This window comes from Oncorhynchus masou, chromosome 32 (assembly GCF_036934945.1).
Source record: "Oncorhynchus masou masou isolate Uvic2021 chromosome 32, UVic_Omas_1.1, whole genome shotgun sequence".
Lineage (NCBI taxonomy): Eukaryota > Metazoa > Chordata > Actinopteri > Salmoniformes > Salmonidae > Oncorhynchus > Oncorhynchus masou.
In genome coordinates, this window is record NC_088243.1 from 14902017 (window position 1) to 14926521 (window position 24505).

Consider the following 24505-nt stretch of genomic DNA (forward strand, 5'->3'; position numbering starts at 1 on the left):
ATATGCAGTATCCCTTTATTTTCTTTAATAAGCAGTATCCCTTTAATAAACAGTATCCCATTAATAAGCAGTATCCCATTAATAATCAGTATCCCTTTAATAAACAGTATCCCTTTAATTTGCAGTATCCCATTAATAATCAGTATCCCTTTAATAAACAGTATCCCTTTAATAAGCAGAATCCCTTTAATAAGCAGAATCCCATTAATAATCAGTATCCCTTTAATATGCAGTATCCCTTTAATAATCAGTATCCCATTAATAATCAGTATCCCTTTAATATGCAGTATCCCTTTAATAAACAGTATCCCATTAATAAGCAGTATCCCATTAATAATCAGTATCCCTTTAATAAACAGTATCCCTTTAATAAACAGTATCCCTTTAATAAGCAGAATCCCTTTAATATGCAGTATCCCTTTAATATGCAGTATCCCTTTAATATGCAGTATCCCATTAATAATCAGTATCCCTTTAATAAACAGTATCCCATTAATAAGCAGTATCCCTTTAATAAGCAGTATCCCTTTAATAAACAGTATCCCTTTAATAAGCAGTATCCCTTTAATATGCAGTATCCCATTAATAAGCAGTATCCCTTTAATAAGCAGTATCCCTTTAATATGCAGTATCCCATTAATAATCAGTATCCCTTTAATAAACAGTATCCCTTTAATAAGCAGTATCCCTTTAATATGCAGTATCCCATTAATAAGCAGTATCCCATTAATAATCAGTATCCCTTTAATAAACAGTATCCCTTTAATAAGCAGTATCCCTTTAATATGCAGTATCCCTTTAATATGCAGTATCCATTTCTTTTCTTTAATAAGCAGTATCCCATTAATAAGCAGTATCCCTTTAATAAACAGCATCCCATTAATAATCAGTATCCCTTTAATAAACAGTATCCCTTTAATAAGCAGTATCCCATTAATAAGCAGTATCCCTTTAATAAGCAGTATCCCATTAATAAGCAGTATCCCATTAATAATCAGTATCCCTTTAATAAGCAGTATCCCTTTAATAAGCAGTATCCCTTTAATAAGCAGTATCCCATTAATAAGCAGTATCCCATTAATAAGCAGTATCCCTTTAATAAACAGTATCCCTTTAATAAGCAGTATCCCTTTAATATGCAGTATCCCTTTAATATGCAGTATCCCTTTCTTTTCTTTAATAAGCAGTATCCCATTAATAAGCAGTATCCCTTTAATAAACAGTATCCCATTAATAATCAGTATCCCTTTAATAAACAGTATCCCTTTAATAAGCAGTATCCCATTAATAAGCAGTATCCCTTTAATAAGCAGTATCCCATTAATAAGCAGTATCCCATTAATAATCAGTATCCCTTTAATAAGCAGTATCCCTTTAATAAGCAGTATTCCTTTAATAAGCAGTATCCCATTAATAAGCAGTATCCCTTTAATAAGCAGTATCCCTTTAATAAGCAGTATCCCTTTAATAAGCAGTATCCCATTAATAAGCAGTATCCCATTAATAAGCAGTATCCCATTAATAAGCAGTATCCCATTAATAAGCAGTATTCCTTTAATAAGCAGTATCCCATTAATAAGCAGTATCCCATTAATAATCAGTATCCCTTTAATAAGCAGTATCCCATTAATAAGCAGTATCCCTTTAATAAACAGTATCCCTTTAATATGCAGTATCCCTTTAATATGCAGTATCCCTTTAATATGCAGTATCCCTTTAATATGCAGTATCCCTTTAATAAGCAGTATCCCATTAATAAGCAGTATCCCTTTAATAAACAGTATCCCTTTAATAAACAGTATCCCTTTAATAAGCAGTATCCCATTAATAATCAGTATCCCTTTAATAAACAGTATCCCTTTAATAAACAGTATCCCTTTAATTTGCAGTATCCCATTAATAAGCAGTATCCCATTAATAATCAGTATCCCTTTAATAAACAGTATCCCTTTAATAAGCAGTATCCCTTTAATATGCAGTATCCCTTTAATATGCAGTATCCCATTAATAATCAGTATCCATTTAATAAACAGTATCCCATTAATAAGCAGTATCCCTTTAATAAGCAGTATCCCTTTAATAAACAGTATCCCTTTAATAAGCAGTATCCCTTTAATATGCAGTATCCCATTAATAATCAGTATCCCTTTAATAAACAGTATCCCTTTAATTTGCAGTATCCCATTAATAAGCAGTATCCCATTAATAATCAGTATCCCTTTAATAAACAGTATCCCTTTAATAAACAGTATCCCTTTAATAAGCAGTATCCCATTAATAATCAGTATCCCTTTAATAAACAGTATCCCTTTAATAAACAGTATCCCTTTAATTTGCAGTATCCCATTAATAAGCAGTATCCCATTAATAATCAGTATCCCTTTAATAAACAGTATCCCTTTAATAAGCAGTATCTCTTTAACATGCAGTATCCCTTTAATATGCAGTATCCCTTTAATAAACAGTATCCCTTTAATAAGCAGTATCCCTTTAATATGCAGTATCCCATTAATAAGCAGTATCCCATTAATAATCAGTATCCCTTTAATAAACAGTATCCCTTTAATAAGCAGTATCCCTTAAATATGCAGTATCCCTTTAATAAGCAGTATCCCTTTAATATGCAGTATCCCATTAATAATCAGTATCCCTTTAATAAACAGTATCCCTTTAATTTGCAGTATCCCATTAATAAGCAGTATCCCATTAATAATCAGTATCCCTTTAATAAACAGTATCCCTTTAATAAACAGTATCCCTTTAATAAACAGTATCCCATTAATAAGCAGTATCCCTTTAATAAGCAGTATCCCTTTAATAAACAGTATCCCTTTAATAAGCAGTATCCCTTTAATATGCAGTATCCCATTAATAAGCAGTATCCCATTAATAATCAGTATCCCTTTAATAAACAGTATCCCTTTAATAAGCAGTATCCCTTTAATATGCAGTATCCCTTTCTTTTCTTTAATAAGCAGTATCCCATTAATAAGCAGTATCCCTTTAATAAACAGTATCCCATTAATAATCAGTATCCCTTTAATAAACAGTATCCCTTTAATAAGCAGTATCCCATTAATAAGCAGTATCCCTTTAATAAGCAGTATCCCATTAATAATCAGTATCCCTTTAATAAGCAGTATCCCATTAATATGCAGTATCCCATTAATAATCAGTATCCATTTAATAAACAGTATCCCATTAATAAGCAGTATCCCTTTAATAAGCAGTATCCCTTTAATAAACAGTATCCCTTTAATAAGCAGTATCCCTTTAATATGCAGTATCCCATTAATAATCAGTATCCCTTTAATAAACAGTATCCCTTTAATTTGCAGTATCCCATTAATAAGCAGTATCCCATTAATAATCAGTATCCCTTTAATAAACAGTATCCCTTTAATAAACAGTATCCCTTTAATTTGCAGTATCCCATTAATAAGCAGTATCCCATTAATAATCAGTATCCCTTTAATAAACAGTATCCCTTTAATAAGCAGTATCCCTTTAACATGCAGTATCCCTTTAATATGCAGTATCCCATTAATAATCAGTATCCCTTTAATAAACAGTATCCCATTAATAAGCAGTATCCCTTTAATAAGCAGTATCCCTTTAATAAACAGTATCCCTTTAATAAGCAGTATCCCTTTAATATGCAGTATCCCATTAATAAGCAGTATCCCATTAATAATCAGTATCCCTTTAATAAACAGTATCCCTTTAATAAGCAGTATCCCTTTAATATGCAGTATCCCTTTAATATGCAGTATCCCTTTCTTTTCTTTAATAAGCAGTATCCCATTAATAAGCAGTATCCCTTTAATAAACAGTATCCCATTAATAATCAGTATCCCTTTAATAAACAGTATCCCTTTAATAAGCAGTATCCCATTAATAAGCAGTATCCCTTTAATAAGCAGTATCCCATTAATAAGCAGTATCCCATTAATAATCAGTATCCCTTTAATAAGCAGTATCCCTTTAATAAGCAGTATCCCTTTAATAAGCAGTATCCCATTAATAAGCAGTATCCCATTAATAAGCAGTATCCCATTAATAATCAGTATCCCTTTAATATGCAGTATCCCTTTAATATGCAGTATCCCTTTCTTTTCTTTAATAAGCAGTATCCCATTAATAAGCAGTATCCCTTTAATAAACAGTATCCCATTAATAATCAGTATCCCTTTAATAAACAGTATCCCTTTAATAAGCAGTATCCCATTAATAAGCAGTATCCCTTTAATAAGCAGTATCCCATTAATAAGCAGTATCCCATTAATAATCAGTATCCCTTTAATAAGCAGTATCCCTTTAATAAGCAGTATCCCTTTAATAAGCAGTATCCCTTTAATAAGCAGTATCCCTTTAATAAGCAGTATCCCTTTAATAAGCAGTATCCCATTAATAAGCAGTATCCCATTAATAAGCAGTATCCCATTAATAAGCAGTATTCCTTTAATAAGCAGTATCCCATTAATAAGCAGTATCCCATTAATAATCAGTATCCCTTTAATAAGCAGTATCCCATTAATAAGCAGTATCCCTTTAATAAACAGTATCCCATTAATAATCAGTATCCCTTTAATAAACAGTATCCCTTTAATAAGCAGTATCCCTTTAATAAACAGTATCCCTTTAATATGCAGTATCCCTTTAATATGCAGTATCCCTTTAATATGCAGTATCCCTTTAATAAGCAGTATCCCATTAATAATCAGTATCCCTTTAATAAACAGTATCCCTTTAATATGCAGTATCCCTTTAATATGCAGTATCCCTTTAATATGCAGTATCCCTTTATTTTCTTTAATAAGCAGTATCCTATTAATAAGCAGTATCCCATTAATAATCAGTATCCCTTTAATAAGCAGTATCCCATTAATAAGCAGTATCCCATTAATAAGCAGTATCCCTTTAATAAGCAGTATCCCTTTAATAAGCCTATGTCCTAAATGGCACCCGAATCCTTATTTTGGGCACTACTTTTGACCAGGGCAAAAGTGTTCTACTTGGGGCCATAGTGTCCTACTTGAGGCCATAGTGCTACTTGGAGACGTAGTATTATGTGGGGCTGCAGTGCTACATGGAGCCGTAGTGCTACGTGGGGCCATAGTTCTATGTGAACCCATAGTGCTACTTGGGGCCATAGTGCTACTTGGGGCCGTAGTGCTACGTGGGGCCGTAGTGCTACTTGGGGCCGTAGTGCTACGTGGGGCCGTAGTTATACTTGGGGCCGTAGTGCTATGTGGGGCCGTAGTGCTATGTGGGGCCGTAGTGCTATGTGGGGCCGTAGTTCTACTTGGGGCTGTAGTGCTACGTGGGGCCGTAGTTATACTTGGGGCCGTAGTGCTATGTGGGGCCGTAGTGCTACTTGGGGCCGTAGTTATACTTGGGGCCGTAGTGCTATGTGGGGCCGTAGTGCTATGTGGGGCCGTAGTGCTATGTGGGGCCGTAGTGCTACGTGGGGCCGTAGTGCTACTTGGGGCCGTAGTGCTATGTGGGGCCGTAGTGCTATTTGGGGCCGTAGTGCTATGTGGGGCCGTAGTGCTATGTGGGGCCGTAGTGCTATGTGGGGCCGTAGTGCTATGTGGGGCCGTAGTTCTACTTGGGGCCGTAGTGCTATGTGGGGCCGTAGTGCTATGTGGGGCCGTAGTGCTACTTGGGGCCGTAGTTATACTTGGGGCCGTAGTGCTATGTGGGGCCGTAGTGCTATGTGGGGCCGTAGTGCTATGTGGGGCCGTAGTGCTACGTGGGGCCGTAGTGCTACTTGGGGCCGTAGTGCTATGTGGGGCCGTAGTGCTATGTGGGGCCGTAGTGCTATGTGGGGCCGTAGTGCTATGTGGGGCCGTAGTGCTATGTGGGGCCGTAGTTCTACTTGGGGCCGTAGTGCTATGTGGGGCCGTAGTGCTATGTGGGGCCGTAGTGCTACGTGGGGCCGTAGTGCTACGTGGGGCCGTAGTTCTACTTGGGGACGTAGTGCTACGCGGAGAATAAGTTTCCATTTGGGATGAGCCCTAACTCTATACAAGCACACAGAGGGCATAGGTTTACAGCTCTGATATAACATTAATACAGTCAAACATAATAGCAGCCATGGCCATGCAAAGTATTTTTATGACATAGTTTATGGACCACTGCTGGCATCGAAGGGAGACCATAATTGAGCCATCCAGGGTTTTGACACTGACCTTGGCTTCTATTCTATAGTTTTGCAGTGTTCAGTACTTCTCAGTACATGGCGCATAGAGTATATCTTAACAAGCACTGCACTGAATATCAACAGCAACACAATATTTGATATCAAATGTAAATCCAAAACCACCACTCTGAATGTTGCCAGTTCCAATCTGGCTCGAAGGACCAACAAATAACAGACAGTGTTTTTAAAACTGTTCTATAGTAGTTGTTGTTCTGTAGCTTTGCTATTATTAATATAAAAAGGTAATACCTTGATTTTTTTTAAGGTCAATTAATAAGAATTTAAAAAATCCCCATGCTCAATTCACCATTGGTGACCAAAGCTACAACTAACAATACACATTCTACTGTTGTAAGAATTCCATTCTAAAGTGTAATAGAACACCGGGCGAGTTCCAAGAGACTCCATTCATCCTCCCCCACACTGGAGGTTCCATCCTGTTTAAATGTTCCCACCTATCCTCAGGAGAGCAACATGAATTATGCTCTCAGCGTGTAGGCCACCCCAAGGTGATTTATTGGCTGATTCCTTGTCACACAGTAATTTATGCCTAGGTCTTTTGTCTTGGTCTTTGTGGGGTGAAGCAGTACTGTCTGCAACAAACCAGCTATGGAGGATTCTACAGTAGCCTAAATCAAAGATGGTGCAGACAAAGTGGTCTGGTCATTAAAAGTATGGTTCAGAGTATCAGGACTTTTTCAAACAAGGTGATCATATCTTTCTTTCTACATAGAGGATACTGTAGCTTATATTCATCTTATTATTGCACTAAAATAAGAGCCTTACAGAAATATGAGTTACAAAACATTTCTCACTGTATAAACATTTAAGTGGAAGTTGTCTTCTTGGAGCTTACTTGCACTGTACTGTAGATACAAAGGTACACTGAAATGTGACTGAGGGATACTGTAACTATGGATAGCAAGCCTGCAGCAGCTGGTACGCTGCTCATTATTCAATTTTTTTTGTCAACTCTCAACTCATACCGATGCACATACAGTCCAATACACACATCCACCCTTACCCAGACCCAATTAAAACACATATGCTCTGTGCTCTCTCTGTCTGCAACCCAAATGGCATCCTATTCTCTATATAGTGCACTACTTTTGACCTGAGCACTATGGGTCCTGGTTACAATTAGTGCACTATAAAGGGAATAGGGTGCCATTCAGCATGCACTCTGTATCTCTTCATGTCTGGTGTAAAGGAAGTGAGTGGTGGCCTTGACTAGCATCACTGACATTTTGCATGTGTGAATGTTAATGTGCCTCTGGCTGTCCTCCAGAAAACAGGCTGTCCAGATACTGCTCCTGGCTGGATACAGAGACTGAATACTGGCAGGGAGAGAAGAGGATAGGAGAGGAGAGGAGACGAGAGGAGAGGAGAGGAGATGAGAGAAGAGAAAAGGAGACAAGAGGAGAGGAGAGGAGATGAGAGAAGAGAAGAGGAGACGAGAGGAGACGAGACGAGGGGAGGGGAGGGACGGTTAGGTGAAAGTAGAGGAGACTTCTGTTATGTGCCAGCTGCTGACAGTCTTAGTTAGATATGGGTTTTGACAAGTGTTATATCTTCCTTTACAGAAATGGCCACTTGGGCAAAGACTTGACAACCAGGTATTGAGACAGGTCTGCCAAAGGCTTTACTTTCAATCTCAGCCAAATTTTCAGGCGAGCTGATCACTGAATTATTCCTGATATTTATTTAAGTAGAAGGACCTACACTGTGGGGCATTGGACAGAGAAATCGGGTTAGCCGGGTCATTCAACAGTGAAATTAGTGAGACACTGGAGGTGGGTCTAATGCAAATCACTCTCTGATTGCCCAAAGGACCCCCGCTTCCCTATACACAGTAGCACATGGCTTTGACCAGGGCTCATAGTGCTCTGGTCAAAAGTACTGAACTATAAAGGGAACAGGGTGTCATTTCGGAAGCAGACCATTTCTCTAGTGAACACTGCTCTTTTATTTCCTCTCTCTTCTTGCCTCTGGAGGAAATAAAGTAATGTGTGAATGAATGTCTTCTCTTGTTGTCTGCAATAGTGCAGTTCAACATGCAGGGGACAGCATGGTCTGTCACAGCAAACTGGTGTGATTTAAGAATGAAGCTACAATGCAGTTTGTCTCTCTGACTTTCTTGCTCTCATACCATTGTTTTTATTACACTGGACATGCTCTCCAACGTTTGTGTGAAAAAATGGATGCCTTTATTTCTTATACAGATAAAGTGAATAGGTTCCTAGAAATTGTACACGCCATTCTTTACCAAGGTCTCTCTCTTTTGAGACAATTTGCACGTAAATGTTTTAAAATTCAGATTAGCATAGTGCTAAACCTTCCAAAATGTTTAATGTAATCCTGTTATTGATGTACAGACAACATGAAGATACAATTTAACATCACTGTACTTGGATGAACAGTCTTGTTTGCGTCTCGTAAATGAATCAAATCAAGGCTGGCTAGATCGTTCTCTCTGACACCTTCACAGCACATTTATAGTGTGAACAGTACATCACAGAGAGACGGGGAGTGGTGGATGTTAGTGGGTGGACATTACAGCAAGTGTATGGTCTGTAATGCGTCCCAAATCGCACCATATTCCCTATATATTAGGGGTGTAGACGGGAGTGAGCAGAGTTTCAGCCAGCCGGAATGATCAGAATGTGATTAAGCTTTGGACAGGTCCAGGATTGGGGCTGGGGGGGGGGAATCTGGCTTCATTACCTTTGGTGGTTCATCTTCAACAGCTTTCCCCTTAGGGTCCACTCTGGGACCAGACCCATCACACATGCACACAGACGCACGTACAAACACACACACACACACACACACACACACACACACACACACACACACACACACACACACACACACACACACACACACACACACACACACACACACACACACACACACACACACACACACACACACACACACACACACACACACACACACACACACACACACACACACACACACACACACACACACACACACACACACGCTCTAGGCCCCATACCCAATCAAGACTGTGGAGTGGAGGATGAGCCTCTCTGATAGCTCTGACAGTGTGGGTTTGGGCCTGGCCGCTTCTGAATCAGTCCAGTCTGAACGGCTGTCTGGGTCTCTGGGTCTGTGTGGTGAGTCACAGCTCTGACAGTGTGGGTTTGGGCCTGGCCGCTTCTGAATCAGTCCAGTCTGAACGGCTGTCTGGGTCTCTGGGTCTGTGTGGTGAGTCACAGCTCTGACAGTGTGGGTTTGGGCCTGGCCGCCTCTGAATCAGTCCAGTCTGAACAGCTGTCTGGGTCTCTGGGTCTGTGTGGTGAGTCACAGCTCTGAAAGGCTCCCTGGGTTATTTGGTGAATTGAAGATCTGATGCAGTTCCGTCTTTCAAAGGCAGATGAAGTGCTGTGATACCATTTCAGGCTACGGAGACTCCCTATTGTCATTCTCTGAATATTGCAGCATGGGAAATGTAGTTTTGAACCCATGAGATACGGCATGTGTTGGATGTAGGCTCCGTCTCAAATGCTACCTTATTCTCTATATAGTGGATTACTCTGGCCATGTAGCTGGTTGCATTTAGTGTTTAAATGATGTAGTGGACTACTCTGGCCAGGTAGCTGGTTGTATTTAGTGTTTAAATGATGTAGTGGACTACTCTGGCCAGGTAGCTGGTTGTATTTAGTGTTTAAATGATGTAGTGGACAACTCTGGCCAGGTGGCTGGTTGTATTTAGTGTTTAGATGATGTAGTGGACTACTCTGGCCAGGTAGCTGGTTGTATTTAGTGTTAAAATGATGCAGTGGACTACTCTAGCCAGGTAGCTGGTTGTATTTAGTGTTTAAATGATGTAGTGGACTACTCTGGCCAGGTAGCTGGTTGTATTTAGTGTTTAAATGATGTAGTGGACTACTCTGGCCAGGTAGCTGGTTGTATTTAGTGTTAAAATGATGTAGTGGACAACTCTAGCCAGGTAGCTGGTTGTATTTAGTGTTTAAATGATGTAGTGGACTACTCTGGCCAGGTAGCTGGTTGTATTTAGTGTTAAAATGATGTAGTGGACAACTCTAGCCAGGTAGCTTGTTGTATTTCGTGTTTAAATGATGTAGTGGACTACTCTGGCCAGGTAGCTGGTTGTATTTAGTGTTTAAATGATGTAGTGGACTACTCTGGCCAGGTAGCTGGTTGTATTTAGTGTTTAAATGATGTAGTGGACTACTCTTGTAACAGTTTTCTGTAGGTGAAAGAGAGTCGGACCAAAATGTGGCGTGGCTATTGTGATTCATATTTTAATGAAACAATGAAAAACATGAATCAATACGAAAACAACAAACGTAACACGAAAACTGAAACAGCCTATACTGGTGCAAACTAACACACGACAGAAACAAGGACATAAGGACAATCACCCACCAAACACTCAAAGAATATGGCTGCTTAAATATGGTTCCCAATCAGAGACAACGATAAACACCTGCCTCTGATTGAGAACCACTTCAGACAGCCAAAGACTAAGCTAGAACACCCCACTAAGCTACAATCCCAATACCTATGAAAAAACCCCAAGACAAAACACACCACATACAAAAGCCCATGTCACACCCTGGCCTGACCAAATAGATAAAGAAAACACAAAATACTAAGACCAGGGCGTGACAACTCTGGCCAGGTAGCTAGTTGTATTTAGTGTTTAAATGATGTAGTGGACTACTCTGGCCAGGTAGCTGGTTGTATTTAGTGTTTAAATGATGTAGTGGACTACTCTGGCCAGGTAGCTGGTTGTATTTCGTGTTTAAATTATGTAGTGGACTACTCTGGCCAGGTAGCTGGTTCGATGGGGAACCCTGTTAGGTTTCAGGTAAAACCATTTTTTATCCAGGTAGAACCCTTTTGGGGTTCTACATGGAACCCCAAAACACAGGGGCCCCTCAGGGGCCCCTCAGGGGTGCGTGCTCAGTCCCCTCCTGTACTCCCTGCTCACTCAAGACTGCATGGCCAGACACGACTCCAACACCATCATTACATTTGCCGATGACACAACAGTGGTAGGCCTGATCACCAACAATGACGAGACAGCCTATAGGGAGGAGGTCAGAGACCTGGCCGTGTGGTGCCAGGACAACAACCTCTCCCTCAACGTGATCAAGACAAAGGAGATGATTGTGGACTACAGGAAAAAGAGGACCGAGCACACCCCCATTCTCATCGATGGGACTGCAGTGGAGCAGGTGGAGAGATTCAAGTTCCTTGGTGTCCACATCACCAACAGACTAACATGGTCCAAGCACACCAAGACAGTCTTTAAGATGGCACGACAAAACCTCAGGAGACTGAAAAGATTTGGCATGGGTCCTTGAAAGGTTCTACAGCTGCACCATCGAGAGCATGGTTGCAACACTGCCTGGTATGGCAACTGCACGGCCTCTGGCTGCAAGGCACTACGAATGGACCAGTACATTACTGTGGCCAAGCTTCCTGCCATCCAGGACCTCTATTTGTTTTACCTTTAGTTAACTAGGCAAGTCAGTTAAGAACAAATTCTTATTTTCAATGACGGCCTATGAACAGTGGGATAACTGCCTTGTTCAGGGGCAGAGCGACAGATTTTTACCTTGTCGGCCCAGGGATTCAATCTTGCAACCTTTTGGTTAAAAGTCCAATGCTCTAACCACTAGGCTACCTGCCGCACCCATACCAATATACCAGGCGGTGTCAGAGGAAGGCCCTAAAAATTGTCAAAGACTCTAGCCACCCTAGTCATAGACTTTTCTCTCTGCTACCGCATGGAAAGTGGTACCGGAGCGCCAAGTCTAGGTACAAGAGGCTTCTAAATAGCTTCTACCCCTAAGCCACAAGACTCCTGAACATCAAATGAAATGCCCCCCCCCCCTTTTACACTGCTGCTACTCTCTGTTTTTATCATCTATGCATAGTCACTTTAATAACTCTACCTAATTGTACTGTACATACTACCTCAACTAACCAGTGCCCCTGCACATTGACTCTGTAACGGTACCCCCTGTATATAGTCTTGCTATTATTATTTCACTGCTGCTACCTTGTTACTTTTATTTCTTATTCTTATCTGTGTTTTTTGAAACCGCATTGTTGGTTAGGGGCTCGTAAGTAAGAATTCAGCACGTAACTACTAAGATTTTATTTGATTTGATTTGAAAAGGTTTTAAGTAGAACCAAAAGGGTTCTTTCTACCTGGAACCAAAAAGGGTTATTCTAAGGGTTCTCCTACGGGGACTGCCAAAGAACCCTTTTAGGTTCTAGATAGCACTTTTCCCCCCTAAGAGTGTAGTGTCTTACACCGTCTCACACGGCCTCTCTGTCCCTGGTGTGCGAGGAGTTCCTGACATGGTGAGCAGTAGTAATTAGCCCTGAATCAGTGTCACTGTGAGATCAAGGGAATGTTGTGTAAGTCTATTGTGAGGGATTAGACGGTCAATACAGAGGGGTGTCTGTGGTGTCAACCTGTCGCTCTGATAACATCACACTTTGATTCACACTCCTTTTTACATTGGGGTGTGTGTGTGTGTGTGTGTGTGTGTGTGTGTGTGTGTGTGTGTGTGTGTGTGTGTGTGTGTGTGTGTGTGTGTGTGTGTGTGTGTGTGTGTGTGTGTGTGTGTGTGGAGGGGGGGGGGTTATGTCACTTACAACTCTGATCATACATCTCAGTATGAAGCTTCCATAACATGTTGTTCATCACCGAACTACAGTGTGACCCGTTAATTTAGTCAAGCAGCAGAGTGTGCAGCAGGGAGTGACGGATAACAGAGGCAGAGGATGTGTCCCAAATGCCACCCTATTCTCTGAATAGTGCATTCCTTTTGACCCTAAACCTGGTCAAAAATAGTGCACCACAAAGAGAACAGGGTGCCATTTGAGACACAGTCAGTGATACAACTGGGCTGTAAAGAGAAGTCCATTGTCTGCCCTCTGGTTTGTCTCCCCTCCTGTCTGTCTGCCCTCTGGTTTGTCTCCCCTCCTGTCTGTCTCCCCTCCTGTCTGTCTGCCCTCCTGTCTGTCTGCCCTCCTGTCTGTCTCCCCTCCTGTCTGTCTGCCCTCCTGTCTGTCTGCCCTCCTGTCTGTCTCCCCTTCTCTCTGTCTGCCCTCCTGTCTGTCTGCCCTCCTGTCTGTCTCCCCCCCTGTCTGTCTACCTTCCTGTCTGTCTCCCCTCCTGTCTGTCTGCCCTCCTGTCTGTCTGCCCTACTGTCTGTCTGCCCTCCGGTCTGTCTCCCCTCCTGTCTGTTTGCCCTCCTGTCTGTCTGCCCTCCTGACTGTCTGCCCTCCGGTCTGTCTCCCTTTCTGTCTGTCTGCCCTACTGTCTGTCTGCCCTCCGGTCTGTCTGCCCTCCTGTCTGTCTGCCCTCCTGTCTGTCTGCCCTCCGGTCTGTCTCCCTTTCTGTCTGTCTGCCCTACTGTCTGTCTGCCCTCCGGTCTGTCTCCCCTCCGGTCTATCTCCCCTCCTGTCTGTCTGCCCTCCGGTCTGTCTGCCCTCCGGTCTGTCTGCCCTCCTATTCGTCTCCCCTACTGTCTGTCTGCCCTCCGGTCTGTCTCCCCTCCGGTCTGTCTGCCCTGCTGTCTGTCTGCCCTCCGGTCCGTCTCCCTTTCTGTCTGTCTGCCCTCCGGTCTGTCTGCCCTCCGGTCTGTCTCCCCTCCGGTCTATCTCCCCTCCTGTCTGTCTGCCCTCCGGTCTGTCTGCCCTCCGGTCTGTCTCCCCTCCGGTCTGTCTGCCCTCCGGTCTGTCTGCCCTCCTATTCGTCTCCCCTACTGTCTGTCTCCCCTCCTGTCTATCTCCCCTCCTGTCTGTCTGCCCTCCAGTCTGTCTGCCCTCCGGTCTGTCTCCCCTCCGGTCTATCTCCCCTCCTGTCTGTCTGCCCTCCGGTCTGTCTGCCCTCCGGTCTGTCTCCCCTCCGGTCTATCTCCCCTCCTGTCTGTCTGCCCTCCGGTCTGTCTCCCCTCCGGTCTATCTCCCCTCCTGTCTGTCTGCCCTCCGGTCTGTCTCCCCTCCGGTCTGTCTGCCCTCCGGTCTATCTCCCCTCCAGTCTGTCTCCCCTCCGGTCTGTCTGCCCTCCGGTCTATCTCCCCTCCTGTCTGTCTCCCCTCCGGTCTGTCTGCCCTCCGGTCTATCTCCCCTCCGGTCTGTCTCCCCTCCGGTCTGTCTGCCCTCCGGTCTGTCTCCCCTCCGGTCTGTCTCCCCTCCGGTCTGTCTGCCCTCCTGTCTGTCTCCCCTCCGGTCTGTCTGCCCTCCAGCTCTGGCTCCCTCCCTGGCTCCAACTCTCTCCTCCGTGATTTCCCTCATGGTTTGGGTTTATTGGATCCTTATCAACATGGCCTCTGTCTACTGATTTGGTCATTTTAAGGAAAGGAGAAGGCTTCTGTATTACTAATGCATGTGTTAGATTATCAACATTTGAAATGTCCAGGGGGGGTGGATCTTGGGGAGGATTCTATAATTTCTAGAACCTTTTTTTTGTTATTTTTCATTTATCAACCTGGTGAAGAAAAGAGTCATGTTTTAAATCGTAGTATAATTGAAGCTGTTGTTCATAATGAAAGCTTTACTGAAAACAACATTTCATGATTCGCTTTGAATGTTTGCAAGGCTTACTCAATCTCTGTTGATGTATAGCGACAAGTTTGATTGAAGAACAACTGAAGAACTCTTAGTATTGTCTTCAGTTGCGAAGCCATTTAATGCATTCAGCCAAATGGAAAGAAAACAAGTGTCTTGATTGAACATGACCTTTTCTCACAGGAAACTCACACAAGTCTTTCAGTGAATGAATCCTGGTTGAACCAACAGAATAATCATACACATGGTTGGACTGATAGGGGCACATTAATATATTTTACACACAGGAAACTGTGACGAAGTTCTACTTTTCAAAGAGGAAAAAAATAAATACATAGTAATAGTGTCATTTTAAAGGTCACCATGTTACACGGAATGCCCTTTGATCTTTGATCTGTTTATTTATCTATTTATGTATTTTTTCATACACTGGTTCACTCTTCAATTTAATGTCAGGCCACATTTTGGGTCAGGGTGGATAGAATATATTGGAATGTCTTTCTTTGTTAGTATGTGTGTGTGTGTGTGTGTGTGTGTGTGTGTGTGTGTGTGTGTGTGTGTGTGTGTGTGTGTGTGTGTGTGTGTGTGTGTGTGCGTGTGTGTGTCTGCAAGCACGCCTGCATGTGTTTGTGTGTCTGCGTGCTTGCTGGTTTGAGTATCCGTTTGTGTATGTTTGTGCGTGTGTGTATGTGTGTGTGTGTGTATGTGTGTGTGTGTGTGTGTGTGTGTGTTTGCACGTGCATGTGGGTGTGGAGGATAATGAATTTGCATAGAAATCAGCCGAGATGTCCTAATTCGTCTTCCCTTTGCCTTTCATGTTATGAGTTCTGGGTCAGTGAATTCGTGCAATTTAATATTTCAGTTCCCCAGAGAGAATGTGAAAAGGGCACAGAATGTCAGCCGAAAGTTCCTGAGCCCTGTGGATTGACAGCACCCTAGAATGGTTGGCAAGCTTGTGAAATATACATGCAATTATGTATATAATGAAGCAAAATTCCCATCCCATCCAGGAAATGGACTTTTGTACTCTGAAGTGGACTGCATATTACTTCTCATTTGTGGGCAAATTATTTAATTCAGCATCACTGTTCAGTCTATGTGATTATGATGGTGATTGATTTCTTGGTGATGATTGTGATCACTCAGCTTAAATATGTTTGTTTACCATCTTGTGTTTTTCTGTAATGTCAACACAAAGCTTTCTTCCACAGCCTCACGAAAACACGCACACACACACACACACACATAAACACGCAGCCAATCCCACTCAGTATCCCGTGCCCATTGGTAATTGAAACAAATTGCTTATTAATACGTTTTGATAGGAATCAGGACGACCTTGGCTTGGCTGTGAGCACAGAGGAGATGGAGATGGCAGCAGTGACGTGGCGGCGTGTGCTTGTGTGAGTCTGTCTGTGTCTGTGCCTGTGTCTGTGTCTGTGTGTGTGTGTGTGTGAGAGTGAGTGAGTGTGTATGTTTTTTGAAAGTGTGTGTGTGTGTGTGTGTATGAGAGTGTGAGCTCCACTAAAGACTTGGCGGAGGCCTGGCATTTCTCTACTGATCCCAGACCAGCAGGACTGTTAATAACGCCATGCTGACACACTCTCCATCACTCCTAATAGAGATATTGTCGTAGCCTGCCATTTCCATTCCCATCTCAGGGCTGCCTAGCAAATGGTATTATTTTCCCTATATTGTGCACCACTTTTGACCAGAACCCACAGGGAATAGGGTGCCATTTGGGACACAGCCCAGCCCTGCAGTCCCCAGAAAGAATGGATAATGCAGGACCTGCTCCCCCATCCCTCCTCATCTTCCACCACGGAGAGAGAGCCCAGCCCCTGAAGTCCTCAAAGAAAATGGTGAGCCAGGACCTGCTCCCCATCTCTCCTCATCTACACATATGGCGGGAGAGCCAACACCAGATGTGAGTCCCAAATTGCACTCTGTTCCGCAAAAAGTAGGTCAAAAGTAGTGCACTTTATAGGGAATAGGGTGGCATTTAGGATGCCGATCAGGGTTCTAACACACTAATGTCTGATTTCTCTGTAAGACATAACCATAACACTGAGTGAATAATCACTCTAAAAGTCATTTAAGTATTTGCCAACATACATTGACTTGAATACATGTGGTAATGGTATCTTTATATGAGCTAATATGCATTTGGAAGGGACAATACTCTGTTTTAACAGGCTGTGTTCACTGGTCCGTTCTTTTGGAAGTAAAAATAATACAGTGTTTGTTGGAGAGATATTAGGCCTCTGTGCCCGTGTTCTGAGAGTCCTGCCCAGAATCAATATGTATGTGTGTGAGAGAGAGTGCGAGAGAGAGAGTATGAGAGATAGAGAGAGCGATAGAGAGAGAGAGAGTCCTGCCCAGAATCAATCTCTGTTTAATGGTAGCGATCCTCTCTGTAATCGTCTGCCTTTTATTACAGCCGCTCACACTTGGCTCAGGAATCACTTTATTGTCTGCCTGCCTGCACTCGCTAAACTAAACCTCCTCTCCTCTCCCCTCCTCTGCTTTCTCCTCGCCTCCTATCAACGGGACCTGAAGAATTGTAATATCTTATGTTTCTCGGAGTCAAGGCTGAACAAGGATATGGATAACATACATCTATCTGGTTTTTCTATGCATCATCAGCAGGACAGAAAACAGCAGCATCAGTTAAGCTCAAGGGGGAGGTACGTGTCCCTTAGTTAAGAACAGCTGGTTCGCAGTCTCTAATATTAAGCAGGTCTCGAGGTTCTGCTTGCTTTAGTTAGAATACCTCATGATAAGCTGTAGACATTACTTTTTACCAAGAGAGAGTTTATCTATATTGTTCATAGCTGTCTATTTACTACCACAAACCAATGTTGGCACTAAGACCACACTCAACAAGCTGCATAGGGCCATCTGAAAACAAGAAAAGAGGCGGTGCTCCTAGTGGTCTGTGATTTTAATGCAGGGGAACTGCATTTTTTTACCACCATGTCACCTTTGCAAATAAAGGAGACAAAATTCTAGATCACCTTTACTCCCCACACTGACACACATATAAAGCTCTCCCTCTGCCTCACTTTGGCAAAACTGACAATAGCTCTATCCTCCTGATTCCTACTAACAATCAAAAACTCAAAGAGGCAGTGCTAGTTTACTGAAGTGGTCTGATGAAGCAGATGCTAAGCTTCTTGACTTTTTTGCAAACTGGAATATTTTCCGGGATTCATCCAATGGCATTGAGGAGTTTACCACATCAGTCACCGGCTTCAGTACAGTTTTTACGATTGCTTACACGCTAAAATGTAACTTTTCCCACAATTAGCAAAACCTTACACTAAAAGGAGCCAAACACAAGGCTAGATTTGCACAACTGTAAGCACATTGTCAGCTTCACACTATTTGCAAAACATTACACACAGTGATTTGCAAAACACTAAACACACTTGTATACATCAGACACAGAAGTATATCATGATGTCACTTCCTTGCAATTCCAAAGCACTGACTGTCAAATTACCACACCTATGAGCCAATCTGTTAAACACAGTCATCAGGTGCACATGATTGCTAAATTGTAGACACAGCAATCAGGTTTAAGCACTATAAAAATGCAGCAGGAAGCTTCACCTGCCTTCAACCAAAATGGAAGGAGTCAGAAGAAGAGTGAGGGTGAGAGGAGGAGTACACAGGAGGAGAAGGAGGTAGAGGAAGAGGCCGAGCCAGAGCCAGAGGTCGAAGAAGACCTGAAGCAGGAGGAGAACGTGCACAAAGAAGAGGACCACACTTATCAAATGACATTCGTGCCACACTAGTGGACCATGTTGTGAACCACGGATAGACGCTGAGGGAGGCTGGACTGAGAGTTCCGCCAAATCTTAGCAGATATACAGTGGCATCTGTCATAAGGACTTTTCGACAGGAAAACAGGTAAAAGATCTGTCTACAGTTACAGTAATCAGCAGCTTATTGTATGCACCATATCAGCACTTGTGATACCCCTTCCTGTGACATTGTACAGTAAGTTACATGTATTATTCTCTACATATATTGAGGGTCGGGAACGACAAGGAGGAAGGGGGCCCATATTCACGCAAGAACAAGAGAGCGCGATAATAAACATGGTTTTGGCCAATAATGCTATCAGGCCCAGAGAACTACAAGTCAACATTATCGGTGACCATGTCATTTTCAATAATGTCCATCAGGCTCAGAGAACTACAAGCCAACATTATCGGTGACCATGTCATTTTCAATAATGCTATCAGACTCAGAACTACAAGCCAACGTTATCGGTGACCATGTCATTTTCAATAATGCTATCAGGCTCAGAGAACTACAAGCCAACATTATCGGTGACCATGTCATTTTCAATAATGTCCATCAGGCTCAGAGAACTACAAGCCAACATTATCAGTGACCATGTCATTATCAATAATGTCCATCAGGCTCAGAGAACTACAAGCCAACGTTATCAGTGACCATGTCATTATCAATAATGTCCATCAGGCTCAGAGAACTACAAGCCAACGTTATCAGTGACCATGTCATTATCAATAATGTCCATCAGGCTCAGAGAACTACAAGCCAACGTTATCAGTGACCATGCCATTTTCAATACTGTCCATCAGGCTCAGAGAACTACAAGCCAACATTATCGGTGACCAAGCCATTTTCAATAATGTCCATCAGGCTCAGAGAACTACAAATCCAACATTATCGGTGACCAAGCCATTTTCAATACTGTCCATCAGGCTCAGAGAACTACAAGCCAACATTATCGGTGACCATGTCATTATCAATAATGTCCATCAGGTCTCAGAGAACTACAAGCCAACATTATCGGTGACCATGTCATTATCAATAATGTCCATCAGGTCTCAGAGAACTACAAGCCAACGTTATTGGTGACCATGCCATTTTCAATAATGTCCATCAGGCTCAGAGAACTACAAGCCAACATTATCGGTGACCATGCCATTTTCAATAATGTCCATCAGGTCTCAGAGAACTACAAGCCAACATTATCGGTGACCATGTCATTATCAATAATGTCCATCAGGTCTCAGAGAACTACAAGCCAACATTATCGGTGACCAAGCCATTTTCAATAATGTCCATCAGGCTCAGAGAACTACAAGCCAACATTATCGGTGACCATGTCATTATCAATAATGTCCATCAGGTCTCAGAGAACTACAAGCCAACATTATCGGTGACCATGTCATTATCAATAATGTCCATCAGGTCTCAGAGAACTACAAGCCAACATTATCGGTGACCAAGCCATTTTCAATAATGTCCATCAGGCTCAGAGAACTACAAATCCAACATTATCGGTGACCAAGCCATTTTCAATAATGTCCATCATGCTCAGAGAACTACAAGCCAACATTATCGGTGACCATGCCATTTTCAATAATGTCCATCAGGTCTCAGAGAACTACAAGCCAACATTATCGGTGACCATGTCATTATCGATAATGTCCATCAGGTCTCAGAGAACTACAAGCCAACATTATCGGTGACCAAGCCATTTTCAATAATGTCCATCAGGTCTCAGAGAACTACAAGCCAACATTATCGGTGACCAAGCCATTTTCAATAATGTCCATCAGGTCTCAGAGAACTACAAGCCAACATTATCGGTGACCAAGCCATTTTCAATAATGTCCATCAGGCTCAGAGAACTACAAGCCATTTTCAATAATGTCCATCAGGTCTCAGAGAACTACAAGCCAACATTATCGGTGACCATGTCATTATCAATAATGTCCATCAGGTCTCAGAGAACTACAAGCCAACATTATCGGTGACCAAGCCATTTTCAATAATGTCCATCAGGTCTCAGAGAACTACAAGCCAACATTATCGGTGACCAAGCCATTTTCAATAATGTCCATCAGGCACAGAGAACTACAAGCCAACATTATCGGTGACCAAGCCATTTTCAATAATGTCCATCAGGTCTCAGAGAACTACAAGCCAACATTATCGGTGACCAAGCCATTTTCAATAATGTCCATCAGGCTCAGAGAACTACAAATCCAACATTATCGGTGACCAAGCCATTTTCAATAATGTCCATCAGGTCTCAGAGAACTACAAGCCAACATTATCGGTGACCAAGCCATTTTCAATAATGTCCATCAGGCTCAGAGAACTACAAGCCATTTTCAATCATGTCCATCAGGTCTCTCAGTCAACATTGGCACACATCCTGAAAAGACATCAGGTTCAAATGAAACAACTTTATCGAGTGGCTTTTGAGCGGAATTCTGAGGGTCAAACGGCTGTGGCATGAGTATGTGGAGGTTTGTATTGTTCACTTTAGCACTGTGATGTTGCATATGGCACACATGCCTTTTTTACATTGACTGTATACGAGTTCTATGTCTTTCACTGTATTTCAGGGAGTTTTGCAGATGGATGCTGAGGAAATCCTGCATGAATTTATATATATTGATGAGGCAGGGTTCAACCTCACAAAAGCAAGGAGGAGAGGCTGAAATATCATTGGCCACAGGGCTATAATCAATGTCCCAGGGCAACGTGGGGGTAACATCACCCTTTGCGTTGCCATTTCACAGCATGGGGTTGTCCTCCGTCATGCCAAAATGGGCCCTTACAACACACCTCACATTCTCACATGTTTGGACCGATTGCACCAGATGGTCACAGCAGGTAATGAAATGCACCAGATGCGATACACAGTCATCTGGGAAAACGTGTCCTTCCACCGCTCTGCTTTGGTCCAGAACTGGTTTTAACACCATCCACAGTTGACAGTACTATACCTTCCACCATACTCTCCGTTTCTAAACCCTATCGAAGAGTTTCTCTGCATGGCGGTGGAAGGTTTACGATCTCCAGCCCCGGGCTCAGGTACCCCTCATTCAGGCCGTGGAGGTTTATGATCTCCAGCCCCAGGCTCAGGTACCCCTCATTCAGGCCAGGAAGGTTTATGATCTGCAGCCCCAGGCTCAGGTACCCCTCATTCAGGCCAGGAAGGTTTATGATCTCCAGCCCCGGGCTCAGGTACCCCTCATTCAGGCCGTGGAGGTTTATGATCTCCAGCCCCAGGCTCAGGTACCCCTCATTCAGGCCAGGAAGGTTTACGGTCTCCAGCCCCAGGCTCAGGTACCCCTCATTCAGGCCAGGAAGGTTTACGATCTCCAGCCCCAGGCTCAGGTACCCCTCATTCAGGCCAGGAAGGTTTACGATCTCCAGCCCCAGGCTCAGGTACCCCTCATTCAGGCCGTGGAGGTTTATGATCTCCAGCCCCGGGCTCAGGTACCTCTCATTCAGGCCGTGGAGGTTTATGATCTCCAGCCCCAGGCTCAGGTACCTCTCATTCAGGCCAGGAAGGTTTACGATCTCCAGCCCCAGGCTCGGTTACCCCTCATTCAGGCCATGGACGACGCCTGTGACCAAGTCGACGCCGCAGCTGTGCAAGGATGGATTCGACATTCAAGACGGTTCTTCCCGCGTTGTCTTGCTAATGACAATATTGCTTGTGATGATGAAATTCTCTGGCCAGATCCAGCTAGGCGAAGAGATATTGTGTAATATGTTTACTGTAGTATTTTCTGTACAATATTGTGAGGTTCTTCAGATTATTTTGTATTGTTGTTATTTACTGTAATTGTAACCTGTACTGGATACAGTATTTTACGTTTGTCTATTTGCTGAGCTAACAGTGTTATGCACACTACTGTAGTAGCATGAAAACTGGGACATGTTTTGTTGTGATTCTCCATGTTGACATGTTGACTGATTTGGGTATATGGAGAGAAATAAATTATGTTTTCCTCAGTCTGCAGCATTGGTCTTGTGTAGTGTTTGTATAGTTGCACTTACGCTGTGTACTTCGTTTACAGTACTCCAATCACTGACAATTAGACTTGCTAAAAGTGTTTTAGGATAGCAACAGCAGTGTGTAACTGGTTCAAAAAGATTGAAGTCATATGAAATGTGTTTTTCGTATGGTAACAATATATTTTTATGAAGTTGTGTATAGTTTTGACAAAAGTGTTCCTTTTTGCAAATTATCTGAAGTGTTGTCCTACTTTGGTGTAGGGTTTGTGCTAATTGTGTGTAGTGTGTTGACAAACCGGTTTTCAAAATTGTGCTTAAACAATTGAAAGAAACTAAGTGCATCGAACTTTGTCCCCATAGTGTCCATACGTACATATCCCAACCAGAAGCCATGGATTACGGGCAACATCTGCACTGAGCTAAAGGCTATAGCTGCCGCTTTCAAGAAGGGAAACTAACCTGTTGGAAAATCAAACCGATGACTAGTGATTTACATTGATCTGTGTGTGTTGTCTGTGCACCTGGGTGTGTACTTACAAGTTCCCAGCCTTCCCTCCCCAGAAGTTTCAGGTCTTGCTAAAAAGGGAATGAGTTTCAAACAATGCAACCTCTCCAGCTCTCTTGGTGTAATCTATTTGTTTAGCTGTATCTAGTTTTGTAGTTTCTCCCCGAAATGTTCTTTGCAAATTGAGGCCTTGTTTGTAAAGCTGTCAAGCTGTCCCCTCGATGCCCTTCATAGCTATCCTAACAAATATGCCTACTGTTTGAAGAACCAAGCTGCAGTCTCTCTCTCAATTCAATTTCATTTCAATTTAAGGGGGCTTTATTTGCATGGGAAACAGGTTTACATTGCCAAAGCAAGTGAAATAGATAAACAAAAGTGAAATAAACATAACACACAAGTTCCAAAAGAATAAAGACATTTCAAATGCCACATTGTCTATATTCAGTGGTGTAATGATGTGCAAATAGTTAAAGTGCAAAAGGGAAAATAAAGAAACATAAATTAAGGTTGTATTTACATCGGTATTTGTTCTTCACTGGTTGCCCTTTTCTTGTGGCAACCAGTCACAAATCTTGCTGCTGTGATTGTACATTGTGGTATTTCACCCAATAGATATGAGGGATTATTCTTTTCAAATTCTTTGTGGGTCTGTGTAATCTGAGGGAAATATGTGTCTCTAATATGGTCATACATTTGGCAGGAGGTTGGGAAGTGCAGCTCAATTTCCACCTCACTTTGTGGGCCGTGTGCACACAGCCTGTCTTCTCTAGAGAGCCAGGTCTGCCTTCGGCGGCCTTTCTCAATAGCAAGGCTATGCTTATTGAGTCTGTACATAGTCAATGATTTCCTTAATATTGGGTCAGTCACAGTAGTCAGGTATTCTGCCACTGTGTACTCTCTGTTTAGGGCCAAATAGCATTCTAGTTGGCTAAGTATTTTTGTAAATTCTTTCCAATGTGTCAAGTAATTATATTTTTGTTTTCTCATGATTTGGATGGGTCTGATTGTATTGCTGTCCTGGGGCTCTGTGGCGTCTGTTTGTTTGTGAACAGTGCCTCAGGACCAGTTTGTTTAGGGGACTCTTCTCCAGGTTCATCTCTCTGTAGGTGATGGCTTTGTTATGGTAGGTTTGGGAATCACTTCCTTTTAAGTGGTTGTAGAATTTAACTTCTCTTTTCTAGATTTTGATCATTAGCGGGTACTGGCCTACTTCTACTCTGCATGCATTATTTGGTGGTAGTACACGGAAGCCATTTATGCAGTATTCAGAGTCTCAATTTGGTGTTTGTCCCTTTTTGTGAAATCTTTGGTGAGTAGACCCCAGACCTCACAACCATGAAGGGCAATGGGTTCTATAACCGATTCAAGTATTTTAGCCAGATCATAATTGCTATGTAGATTCT